Source organism: Maniola jurtina, chromosome 8 (assembly GCF_905333055.1).
Source record: "Maniola jurtina chromosome 8, ilManJurt1.1, whole genome shotgun sequence".
In the NCBI taxonomy this organism is placed as follows: domain Eukaryota; kingdom Metazoa; phylum Arthropoda; class Insecta; order Lepidoptera; family Nymphalidae; genus Maniola; species Maniola jurtina.
The window spans coordinates 10,718,237-10,730,887 of record NC_060036.1 but is presented as its reverse complement, the minus strand read 5'-3'; the positions used below and the strand labels follow the sequence as shown (position 1 = coordinate 10,730,887).

At 37.9% G+C, this 12,651-nt stretch overlaps 2 long non-coding RNA genes across 2 annotated transcripts in view; one reads left to right on the top strand and one right to left on the bottom strand.

The window, feature by feature from the left end:
• LOC123867317 overlaps positions 1–2,158 on the bottom strand; it is an 11,340-nt gene extending 9,182 nt beyond the window's left edge. Inside the window, exons 1-2 of the long non-coding RNA XR_006796385.1 lie at positions 2,148–2,158; positions 1,482–1,486 (exon numbers count right to left, since the gene is read on the bottom strand). This is a non-coding gene — a long non-coding RNA (uncharacterized LOC123867317). The remainder of the gene's footprint in view (positions 1–1,481; positions 1,487–2,147) is intronic.
• The window catches only part of LOC123867316, a 21,781-nt gene extending 9,130 nt beyond the window's left edge, over positions 1–12,651 (top strand). The window contains exons 2-3 of the long non-coding RNA XR_006796384.1: positions 6,223–6,228; positions 12,640–12,651. This is a non-coding gene — a long non-coding RNA (uncharacterized LOC123867316). The remainder of the gene's footprint in view (positions 1–6,222; positions 6,229–12,639) is intronic.

Here is a 12,651-nt window from a genome sequence, read left to right as displayed (position 1 = left end):
CCGTCGGTTCTGCGACAGACATGACCTGCCCATTGCCACTTCAGCTTGCTAATCCTTTGAGCTATGTCGGTCGCTTTGGTTCTTCTGCGAATTTCCTCGTTCCGGATTTTATCCCTGAGAGTAATACCCAACATAGCTCGCTCCATAGCGCGCTGAGCGACCTTTAGTTTGTGGACGAGGCCAACTGTCAGTGTCCACGTTTCTGCTCCATACGTCATCACAGGTAGGACGCACTGATTGAAGACCTTAGTCTTAAGGCTTTGCGGTATCGACGATTCGAAGACCTGACGTAGCTTTGAAAATGCTGCCCAGCCCAGCTGAATTCTTCTGTCAGCCTCCTTGTCGAACATACCTTTGAGCTATTCTGATCAACCCGGGCAGAGTCGATTTTACACACCCCACTGAATTCGCTTGTAACCCCTAATCTCGTAGTAGCAAATTCTCAGTCGAGCGCTGCGTACCTAACGTTTAACGGAAGCCCGATTTTAATTAAACATTTATAATGCCTCATTAACAGGGCTCTCTCCGTCACTTACTTCATACAATCGTAGCCCCAATTTCATTTGAATATTAAGCAACTAAAGTCCATGAAATTTTGCAGACATATTCTAGAAACTAATATCTGTGCCTGTGGTGTTTAAGATTTTTCTAAAAATATGTTGTTTTAAAATTACAGGAGCTCAAATATTTGTACGTGAATTTTTAAGACCGCGTAACTTTAAACCGAATATTTTAACGGAAATCTGGAAAACCACAGGCATAGATATTAGTTCCCGGAACGTTTCTACAAAATTCCATTGAGTATGATTGGTTAGTATTCCAATGAGAGACGAACAACGTTTGTATGGAGCGAGTGACGGAGAGACCCCTCTTAAGCGCAACTTTTAGACCCTCAGCTCCAGTCCTAGTACAATCAGTGTGACATCTCTCTCCCAGCTATCGCAAAGCTTTTTTTTGAATTCAAATACATGTTAGCCCTTGACTGCAATTTCAGCTGGTGGTAATTGATGATGCAGTCTAAGATAGTAGCGGGCTAATCTGGAAGGGATATATAGCAGTTTTCATGAAACCCATTTACCTCTTTGGTTTCTACGCGGCATCGAACCGGAACGCTAAATCGCTTGGTGGCACGGGTTTGCCGCTAGGCTGGTAACTAGCGACGGCCGAAGCCTCCCACCAAAGCATACCAGAGAAAATTTAGAAATTAAAAAAGTTCCCCTGCCGGGAATCGATCTCACGACCTCTCATTAATAAGACCAAAGTGCACACCACTGTGCCAAGAAGGTTGACAAAAATCTGCCAAAGAATGGCAGAGTGAAAAGTTGCGTGAAAGCTTTTTATACCTAATAGTGCTTGGGCTGCAGGAAAAGCGTGATTCAGCTATATTTCGTAACGGGCAGATAAAAAATAATAATTTGTTCATTATGACTTTTTATTTTTTATCAGCTTTTTTTAGGGTTCCTTACCCATAAGGTGCCAACAGGTCCTATTAGTAAGCCTCCGCTGTCCGTCCGTCTGTCCACCCGTCTGTCTGCCTGTCGGCGGCTGTACTCGTAAACCATTACAGAAATGTTGAGAAATAGAAAGCTGAAATTTTCACAGAATGTGTACTCTTATTGCCGCTATAACAACAAATACTAAAAAATTCTAAATGGCCGCCATGAAATAAATTGTTATTTCTTGTACGATGCTGCGGAACCCATCGAGTGCGAGTCCGGCTCACACTTGAACTTGAATCTGTAATTTATATGGAAGTCGCCGTGTCTATGGGCTCGCAGTCGCCGCAACTCCGTGCGCATAGCCACGACGACTTCCATATAAATTAGAGATTTTAATAGTCATTACGCACAGTCGGCTAGTTGTCCGGCAACTCAGTCGACGGCGATCATTAGAATCTGTAAATTATTATATGAAACTCCCCGTATGTATGCGTGTGAAGTTGATTGCGTGCGTTTACATACAGCGACTTCAGTCTGCAGTCGTCGTCGACTTAGTTGCCGGGCGACTATGGAATGGGTCTAACTTGCATCATTGAAACAACTTATTAATATCTGCCCTACGTAATCCCCAGGTGAGATTCTTTATAAAATGTGCCCGCGTATTTTATAAAATGGAAACATCGCTCCAGTTTTTACAGGCACTATTACTGAAATAGAAACGACCTCTTTCCTCTAGACCTACTGAACATTTTTCAAGCCGTCGATATCTGAAAAATGCCCTTGACATATTGAATGTTTTTAAGACAGAGAGAATTTTAGCTCATTTTAAATATCAGTGCTAACTGCTACTTTAGCAACGAAAAAAGATATTTTTAACGTTCAGCTGTATATAGGTATCTCAAAAACTAAAGTAGTTCGGAATACGAAATTTCGGTATATTATGTACCATAAACAGAATTTTTTATTTTTTATTTTGCCCTTAACATTCACGAAATGGAGGGCTTTCAAAGTGGAGATTGAATCCGACGTTATATGTAATATGTCAAAAACGACTATATACGAAAAACTGAAATTTGTGTATAATTTCAGTTATAAGTACCTTGTATTTGAACAACAAATACTAAAATTACAGAAATGTTATAAAGATACGAAATTATTTCATTTTTAATGGGCATCTGTATTTTTAACATAACTTCACAGTGATGTTAATAAGTAGATGGTGCTGTCTTCTATTACAATCTCAGAATAACCAAATATGGCTCTTTCGAAATCAATGATTACAAATTACAATATTATCTTATAGGAACTATGGGATACCTACCGCGAGGTCTCAGTTTGGGGCGAACCACTCGTAAGCTCCATTAACAAGCTGATTCATACTTCGTAGCTCTATGGTTATAAGATCATGTTACATATTTTAACGATCTCGAGTTCTAAAGTCCGGAAAATTGCCGAGGAAAATGTAGTAAACTACCTACCTACCTAGCTAGTAATTGGTCCATCACAGGTGAATGGGCTTGTGATCAAATTATCGCCTGAGGCACTGCTACGGTCTACAACATTATAATACTCATAGGTACAGCTTAAGCTGTGGCAACCGATATCTCGATATCTTGAACAAGGATAAACTGTCTTAAAATTCTCGTCACACAGTCTATCCTGCTAAAAGCTCCGGTTACGCACTCTTAACTGAGAGCTTGCCTGCACAAGCCAGTTAGCACAGCTATTTGTTAATATTATCTTGTTTTTGTTTTATTATTCTTCGGAGCTAAATAATTTTTCCTTTATTATGTACTAATATTATGCGATCGGTCATGTATATTACATTGTTTTACCTGCAGGAGTTGTGTGTGCCCGTAAGTGGTGTGTCACACTGAATAAGACTATACCTATTGTATTTTTAAGTGTTTTGTGAACATGCTGTGGGCGTACCTTAAAATAATAAATATAAATAAAATAAAAGTGCGTGCATGTAGACAGCAAGACGGTATCCCGTGCAGTTCTAAAAGCTGCAAAAGATTGGACTGCGCAGGCAAGGCGGAGCAATGAGCATGTAGTCGGAGCGTAAAGTGGTGAAAATAAAAAGAATACCCGGCTGAGTTTGGTGTAGGCTCTTCTCAGACCTGCGTGCGTTTGGAATCCTCGTAGCTTTAGTTTTAAGTTTCCGTGGACTATCAAAAAGTGTAAATATTACCTATTTCGAATAAATCATTTGAATTTTGAATTTGAATTTAAAAAAGCTCTTACAATTAAATATATTTCAAGCCTCTACCGGTGCGCCCGCGCCAGTTCAGATTCTACTGAGAAAGAGCCAACAAGAACCTCAGCAGTTTCTCTTTTCATCATCGCATACCGATAATAATCTATACTTCGACAAACATGTATAAATACATTTCTTGTTTTCTGTTATAGTTGTCTATATTATGGTAAATATATGGTAAATATTGACAGTATTTTTGTCTTTTTTGATGGGTTCACCTTCACACGCATCGCTCGCTAAATGTCCGCTACGCATTACAGAAGATTCTCATGAAAAGGCAGCCTATCTAAAAAAGGTTTCAGTTTCGTTGAATACTATTACATATTATACCTATTTTTATGCGAAGAGGGCTTTAGTCGAAGCTAGACGCTATAAAATGGAATCTGTGGCTAAATTGAAATCTCGACACGCTCCGACTCGCGACGCGACGCTACCAAGTGTACAGAAACCCATTAGACACCCTCCTTAACTGAGAGGTGTCATAATATTACTGGAGGAGCAAACCTCGTCATCATCAAAAAATCGGCCAAGTGCAAGTCGGACTCGCACACGAAGGGTCCCGTACCATCGTACAAAAATAACACTTTAATTTTCAAGTCACCCATTTTGAAATTTTTATTATTTGTCGTTATAGCGGCATTTAAAATAGACATTCCGTGAAATTTCAACTCTTTAACTACAACTGTTCACTAGATACAGCCCGCTGACAAACAGACGGACAGCGGAGGCTTAGTAATAGGGTCCCGATCCCCTTCGGATACCGAACCTTAAAAACCTCCGCTGCAAATTGAGTACAATGTTCCTCCCAACTTAATTTAGGCGGCCAACCTCAACCGAGACTGCCTACGGCACAAGATATTGTAGTGCACCAGTGTGTTACTAACTTAAGTTTAATTACTAGATGATGCCCGCGACAAACAAGACAACGAACAGACGGACGGCCAGACGGATGGACAACGGAGGCTTCGTAATAGGATCCCGTTGGCACCCTTTGAGTACGGATACGGATCCCTAAAAGATACGAAATGTGACCATTTTCCAAGACATTGCACTCTCTTATAATATTACATCTCTCTCCTAAATCACACGTGCTACACATTTAAATCTTCTTGGGTAGGTAAAGTTTGCAAGTTATTTGCTTTGCTAAAGTTACTTTATTTCCATTTAAAGGCGAAGATCTGATGAAAATCCTCAGAGACTTTTGTATCTAATACTTCTCATTCATTTACGACCATTTAATATTTTGTTTAACAACCATATATTATAGCATCAAAATTAAACTGTTATATTTTATAGGCTTTATAGGTTCCAATAATGAGTTGATGGTATCTTTATAAAATAAATCACTAAAGTTTTATTTCTAATTTAAACGCCAACAAGTACGGTCTACTCGTACCTACGCGTAGGTCGCGCCATGCTTGACGCTTTGGACATTCGTATCGCAAACTAACAATGAAATTGTGATAAAAGTAAAAAACCAGAATGTCTAAAGCGCCAGGAAAAATCTTGAGTTTCTTCCAGAAGTTTTCTGCGATTTGTTGAACTTTTACTGAGGAAAACGATTACCGACAATAAAATTGTTTTTATCGGTAACTAGAAAGATAAAAGCAATGTTTCACTTTTAGAAGAAATCTTATGTAGGTATATGAAAAAAAATCTTCATTTTATTTATTTATTTATTAGGATTTCGCCCTGTTTTCGGACTGCCTTCCGTCATATTAAAATTGATATTATGTAGGTACCGCGTACCGCATACGTAGGGCTAGAGGGTTTTTTTATGTTGACAGGGATTTAGGATAATTTGGGGTAAAATCGAACTAAGTGTTAACTCTATTTTCTATACCTACCCATTACCCACCCAATCTATATTTTGTATTTTTTTTAGATTTATGCTCAAAAAGGATAAGGAGAGAATGAAAAAGTTTTTCAGTCTGCATTGCATAATTTTATTTTTATTATGAGTATAATTATTACGAATCAGATGCAACAATAATTAATTATTAATATGAAATTGAGAGTTAGTAAAATTTTAATGCTTAATTGAAAATGGAAGAAATACATGGATATTAAAAAGATGAAATGGTGTTGTTCTAATTACCTATTTGCCCTAAATAAATGATTAAGTAAATAAATAAATAAGGGGTTTCAGGGTAATTTAGGGCGATCTTTCACAGAAACTAAGGTAAAACCAAAATCGTAACTGAAAACACTGGGTAAAAGGCAAGTAGGTACCTACCTGCCTAACTTACTTTTACGGTACGAATGCTCTGTAATTTTTTCGCCATTTGTCTTTACCATTTGCATTCTCTTTGAAATGCTGAGGGTTTCAAAGGCTCTATAAAACGGCATTGTCCGCCGCTTTAATGTTAAATAAGCCAACAAACACCGGAGTGCTCTTCACCGGAAATGGCTCTCCAGGACGAGAGAATGCTGAATTACGGGTAAGTTGTCGAAATTTTGTGGAATACGTTAAAATATTTTAAGTGAAGTTCGTGGTTTGCAGGATGTTACTTACAAAAATAGAAACTTGTTAAAAATACTCGTTATAAAAATAACTAAGTACTAAAAAAACTTTATTCGTAACGAGATTTCGTAAGTTGTTATATATATTATTAATTATATGTATATTATTAATTATTATATAAAATACAGGATAATGCATCTAGACTTCGTCCAGCTCGTAACTTACTCGCAACAATAAATTTGATTTTCTTACTCGCAAAAAAAAATTTGATTTTCTGGGATCTCAACTTTCAACTTTAAAAACCTACATCCACGCAGACGAAGCCGCGGGCCTTCTCTAGTTTATAATATTAAAAGAAAATTAAGAATCTTTATCTTTTGACAAACGATTATGACTATAGTTCGCGACAAGTTGACATGACAATCGGGGTGGGGACGCCCCGCACACCCGCCCTGCCCCCGTGCTACCACGGTGCGGGAAACGCGGGTGACGGTGTCTCCCCGCCTCGTACCCCGATTGCCATGTCGCCCTGTCGCGAACTATATTATATTTCGAGGTAAATCTATATCTACACTGCAACTGGTACAAGAAGATATTGTAGGTAAATGTCTACACTCGTACCTACAAGCAAATTATGGAACCGCCTTCCATCTGCATTGTTTCGCTCAAAACAAAGAAATTGGGTTATAGGTACAAAGTCGTTATAAAGTTGGCAACGCAAAGGCAGTGGTGTTACAGAAATGTTTATAGCCAATCGCTTTCTACTAGAGATGGACCACTTCACAGCAAGTGAAAAATCGTGTGAAAAGCCTTTTCCTACTATTTATTGTACTTAAAGTAGCCTATGAATATTCAATATTCACGAAGCAAATATCTCACAAAGTTTGAAAATTCCGCTTATTGTTTATATTTCGCGCACACACGGACATCTCCCGGGGCTAAAGAGCGCGCAAGCGAGAACACTCGCAGAGAGAGAGGGAAAACATTTCGTTCAAGTAACGTAGCAAACAATGTTTTGCTACGTTTTATGAAAAGCGAATTTTCGCACTTATAATGATAAGTGCAAATATATCTATTGATTTTGGTCTTTATTCCTAGTTAAATTAATGTAGCAAACGATTGTGATCGGGAATGAAAATTAAAAATCACTTTGCGTGAAAAAACGATGTGAAAAAAGAATTATTTCACAAAATGAAAATGATTTAAAATCTGCAATCACACCCATTCTACTATTTAACTTTAACTATCAACTTGGATTGAACTGAAGCGCAACCTTTACTTCAAAAATTTTGCTCAAAATATACTTCCATGACAAATATTCCCTTCAAGGTAGGTATATCCAGGTTCCCCTAATTGGGATCCTATCGTTTATACATAAAAACTCTCAGCCTGTCACATCTGTGTCAGAATATTAAGCGGACCCTTGTTAAATATTTATAAAAGCCCACATTGAAGGAGGCAAAGATACCACAAGCTAAACGTACATGCCTGTCTAATTCACAAAGTGCCTAACGCTCGTGGTTTTTACAGCTCTTGGTGTCACAAAAAAAGAAAGCTCTCTCTTAAAAAAATTTAAACCTTGATGATTTATCGATCTATTTGATAGCACAAAATGTGGCAAGATGCCGGGGGTGTTTACCTACCAAGCCGCGTGATTGGTTCATCAGTCAACCTTTCATTTTCCGCGCAGTATTAAAGAACAGTCAATAATGAAAAAGTAGGCAACAGCAGGCAGGCAGTGTCCCGCGACAGGCCGGGATGGCAATCGGGGTGGGGCCGTCCCGCACACCCAGAAGCAGCCGCACTAACTTCGTGCGGGATAGCGCGGGTGACGTGCAACGTGTGACTACTAGGGGTGCGTGCCCGGAATCGAACCCTCGACCTCCCGAACAGGAAGCGGACGTCCTAACCACTAGCTGTGCCACTAGGTTACCATGACTATTAATTTTATTATCTATAGATGAGTATTATTACTTATTAATTATATTGCTCTCCTCGCTGTTTACTTGGTAATTTGATGTGGTCATGGCTTCACCGACGCGACGCGCGGCGGGCTGTCATGAAATTTGCCCTAAGTTTAGTTTATTGCCAATTAACTTGGTCCGCAACTTTACAAGTTTGTCATATTAACTTCTTCATCATATCTCCTTTGTCATAAGTTCTTGGACATTTATCGTCGCGGTCATAGAGTTAATCATATTTTTAGAATCGACGATATGGCAAAAACTTCTGGAAAATGGCTTCAACTTGACTAGTACTTACACAATGAAGAATGTTGTATTATCTAACTGTAAAAGTCCTACCTAATATGGCGAAACTATACTATACCTAATTATAACGATACACTAATTAGCCACCTATAGAACAGCTATTCCGAACTATTAAATCGTGTTCTTCAATAATTTTCAAGTTAATCGTTTGATTTACTTCGCCTTTAGTATAATTTGACAAATCTATGGTGTCTCTGATCTCTCACTGTACTTTAGTCAAAGGACTGGAAATTCTCTACAATACAAAAGAGGGACAGCTAAAAGAAGAAAATGAAATTAAGCTTATTCTAATAAATTAAAGTAAAACAATTTTTACGAATTGAAGAAAGTATTATTTTGATTAAAACTTCAAAAGAAAATTAAACTTCCTATGTAGCCTTTTTACGTTCACTCAATTCAGACAAAAAAATGACCGGAATCTTTCTGATTGGATTTTATTTAAGAGAAGTAGCTGTAGGTAACCCTAGCGCGCTTCCCAGGACTTTCCATACAGTTTGGTTTATAGTTAGCTAACCTATGCCTTCTTAAATAATCTTCACACTGACTAATCTAAGTTCGCACTATGAGTGAACCACCTGGCGATAGAATATACCTCTCAGATTTTTATTCGGTAATTTTAAGGTAAGACCTAGGTCGAATGAAGAAACTTCATGCAAGATCCTGGACACTTCTTTAATAATAAATGATCACATTAAATACTAATGTAAGTTTAGGTCATAATAAATAAATTAGGAATTCAAAACATACAGCTAAGTATGCTATAATTAATTATTACATCGTACGCGAACACCTTATTAATTAAATCCTACCGGCACTCACAAGTCACAACTCAGAAACCCCGCCTAGCCAAGTATCTTCATATTAAACTTAAACTAGGTCAAGGTCAGAACAAGTAACAAGCTTTTAGTACCTGTTCATTAGTATGACTAAAACACAGCACACGGAAGAGCACCTAAACAATGAAATATCTCTATTATGTGGTATATTATGCGGACATAAACCTGTGAGGGGAGCGGTGGGCGACTCGAGCAAGCTCGGCGCCCTAGGCCAGTGTTTAAAATGGCACCCTTTGATACAATTTCGCAACAAAATACTCGTAGAACACAAATGTGACGGATGGGGGGTCGGTTTAAGCTAGAAGTAAGTATACTCGATATTGTTGTTAAAAATTACTTAAATGTTCATAATTTTGAATTGCTATGCTGTTATAGTAAATAGGAATGGTGGCCTGAGCCAGTTTTGTCGACGGTACAAGATTCAACTTTGGCGCCCCCTGGCAGTATAGGTGCAACTTTCATTTAGTTACTTAGGAACTTTTCGATCTTGTCCCCACTTCACCATTTCTTCATGTCACCGGGTATCTTTAAAACAAGAGTGAATAGGCACCTTCTAGGTAAACGCGTCCCATCTTAGACCACATCATCACTTTCCATCAGGTGTGATTGTGGTCAAGCGCTTGCCTATTGTGAATTAAAAAAAAAGGTACATTTTTTAAATCTCCATACTATAATTATCATTTTAATGTTATTTTTTATTTATAAAGTGCTACTTACAATAAGTCTGGAAAATGGAAATAAAAATAGCTGGTTATTCAGGTACTATTAGGTATACTTATTGATAAACCGCAAGTAAAATGAGTGTAATTTCTCTTACATCATACCTGTTGCCCTGAGCGCATTTTGATTTTAGAGTCCATGAGTCCATTTAGTCGCCTCTTATCTATGATGTGCCCATACCAAAGAATAATTACCCGTACCCTTAGACGTTATAACTGCTTCGCCATTCAAACGCCGGTTCGCCTATTAATGATGGCCGGCCCTGCCCAAAGGAGATTGATTATTTCTGTAGCCGTAGAGCCTAAATTTGACAGAGATCATCAAATCAAAAATGGGTAGATCCATAGGAGCAGAGATAACCGACAGAGCCCGGGTTGAAAAGCTAAAATGGCAATGGACGAGGCGCGTATTGATTCAATATAATTGACGAATCAATAGAGTCAATAGATATTCACATTGTGCTTCCACGATGCTTGAATAATGGCCGGAAAACGCGACTCTGAAAGAATCCCTACAAGATGAACTTGGCTTTGGTAATGGCAGCTATAATCACAAGTGCACTCGACCAATGATCATGCTCATGTTTTAAATAAGTACGAAAATACACAATTGATTTTACCTCATAGCTATAACTTTATTGACTACTTTACGAAGAAATAAGTAGTAGTTTTACTGTATACAATTTTCAATCAAAAAATCACTGTAAACTTTAGATTTGGAAATCGTTTTACTACCGTTTCTACTGTAAAACTCATCAGTCTGTTAATTAAAACAGCTTACGGGCAAGCTACCTATCTAAACATGTTTTGTGTTGGAAGCTTTGAACGCGGTTAGTTACCGGGTACTCTACCAGCAAAACTATAACTACCTACTTGATCCCCGTATGATGCGGCGGTAAATGCACACTACAATATAATTTGGTAAATAGAAGTAGGTATGAACCTATAATGAACATAGGGTTGAATAGGGAGTGAAAGTTTGTGTAATGTCGCCATTTTTCATGTTACTTAAATCCCTGCCAAAATGATACCGTAAACTGGGAATATTTTGTGACTGTTGTCTAACTTTGGGACAAGCCCACTTTTTGACTATCAACATGGCATATCATGAGATCTTTTTATTTTGAACTTACTAGGCTCTGGGAGACAAAATATAAGAAATTCAATAACTAGTAAGTAAGTATTCCTTCCTATCTAAGCAGTCACTGAAAAGCAGAGCAAAAAACAAAGTTCCCAACGTTCATAAATCACAGTGTCGACAATAACAAAAGTGCCTATCGAGCCATCGAGGCAAATAAAAGAATAGGGGAAAATGAAACGAGCCAAGTGAATTGAAACTATGGAACGAAGTTACAGTGCAATTGTGAGGGACCAAATCAAATCCTGTTCATACGAATATATTCGCCTTGAGATTTGCTCCTACGTCTCTTCCGAACATTGAATTACTTTAGGTGCCACTTAAGAGTAACTCTTTTATCGCACGGAAGTTTTTTATTCATTATAGACACATGCTTGGAAAGTGATGATGTAGTCTAAGATGAAAAGCGTTTACCTAGAAGATTTATATTCACTCTTGTTTTATATCTGGATTGCAACGCACGGAAGTATCATTGAACACATCTTTTCCGTCGAAAACGCCCACCAAAACAGAACGCTACTTTCGATACTAGCTCGTCTTTAGACGGCCGTTTGCAATTATACTAGTCCCTTGAAAATTTTTATCCCTCAATTCCTGCTTCAAAAAGAAAATAATTAGATGAGGCCCTGTCCGGAATGTACGGGGGATGATAGACATTAATAACGCCGCACTCACAAACTGCAGCCTTTGGAACCCCGGCAAAAAGTTATCGTAGAGAGAGAGAAGCCCTTTAGAGATTGAGATGCGTTTTCTTTTTAACCCCCGACCCAAAAAGAGGGGTGTTATAAGTTTGACGTGTGTATCTGTGTATCTGTGTGTCTGTGTATCTGTCTGTGGCATCGTAGCTCCTAAACTAATGAACCGATTTTAATTTAGTTTTTTTGTTTGAAAGGTGGCTTGATCGAGAGTGTTCTTAGCTACAATCCAAGAAAATCGGTTCAACCGTTTGAAAGTTATCAGCTCTTTTCTAATTACTGTAACCTTCACTTGTCGGGGGTGTTATAAATTTTTAATTTACACTTGTATAATGTTTCACTTTATATGTTTCAACTGCAACACCTTGATGCGTGTTTATTAATCAATTACAGAGAATACATACAATAAGATACAGTACAATATGTAACAAACTGTCGCACATAATATATCAGAGCAGGACATTATGGAAATAGGTTTGAGGTTTAAAGAGTTTATTACTCAGAAGAACGATGTTCACATATATGAGAATAATTCTAAATATAAATATAGAAAAAACATACTCTTTAAAGGTATAAGTCTAGTAAGTGCCTAATTTGTAAATCACTCACGCAAGCACTCGCAGGATATTAAAAAGCTATTGTTAGTTAACCAGTTGGCATAGAAAACCAACGAGAAATGTATGTGTTCGTAACAAAAGCAATACCTATTCCAAAAACAAAAGTTTGCACAATTTTGTTAGACGTGCAAATAGAGATGCTGGAGCCTTTGTCACAGCTCCGTAGTATACCACCGTACTGTAGTGTGCTTGTTTATAAAGCCTTTGCTTTGA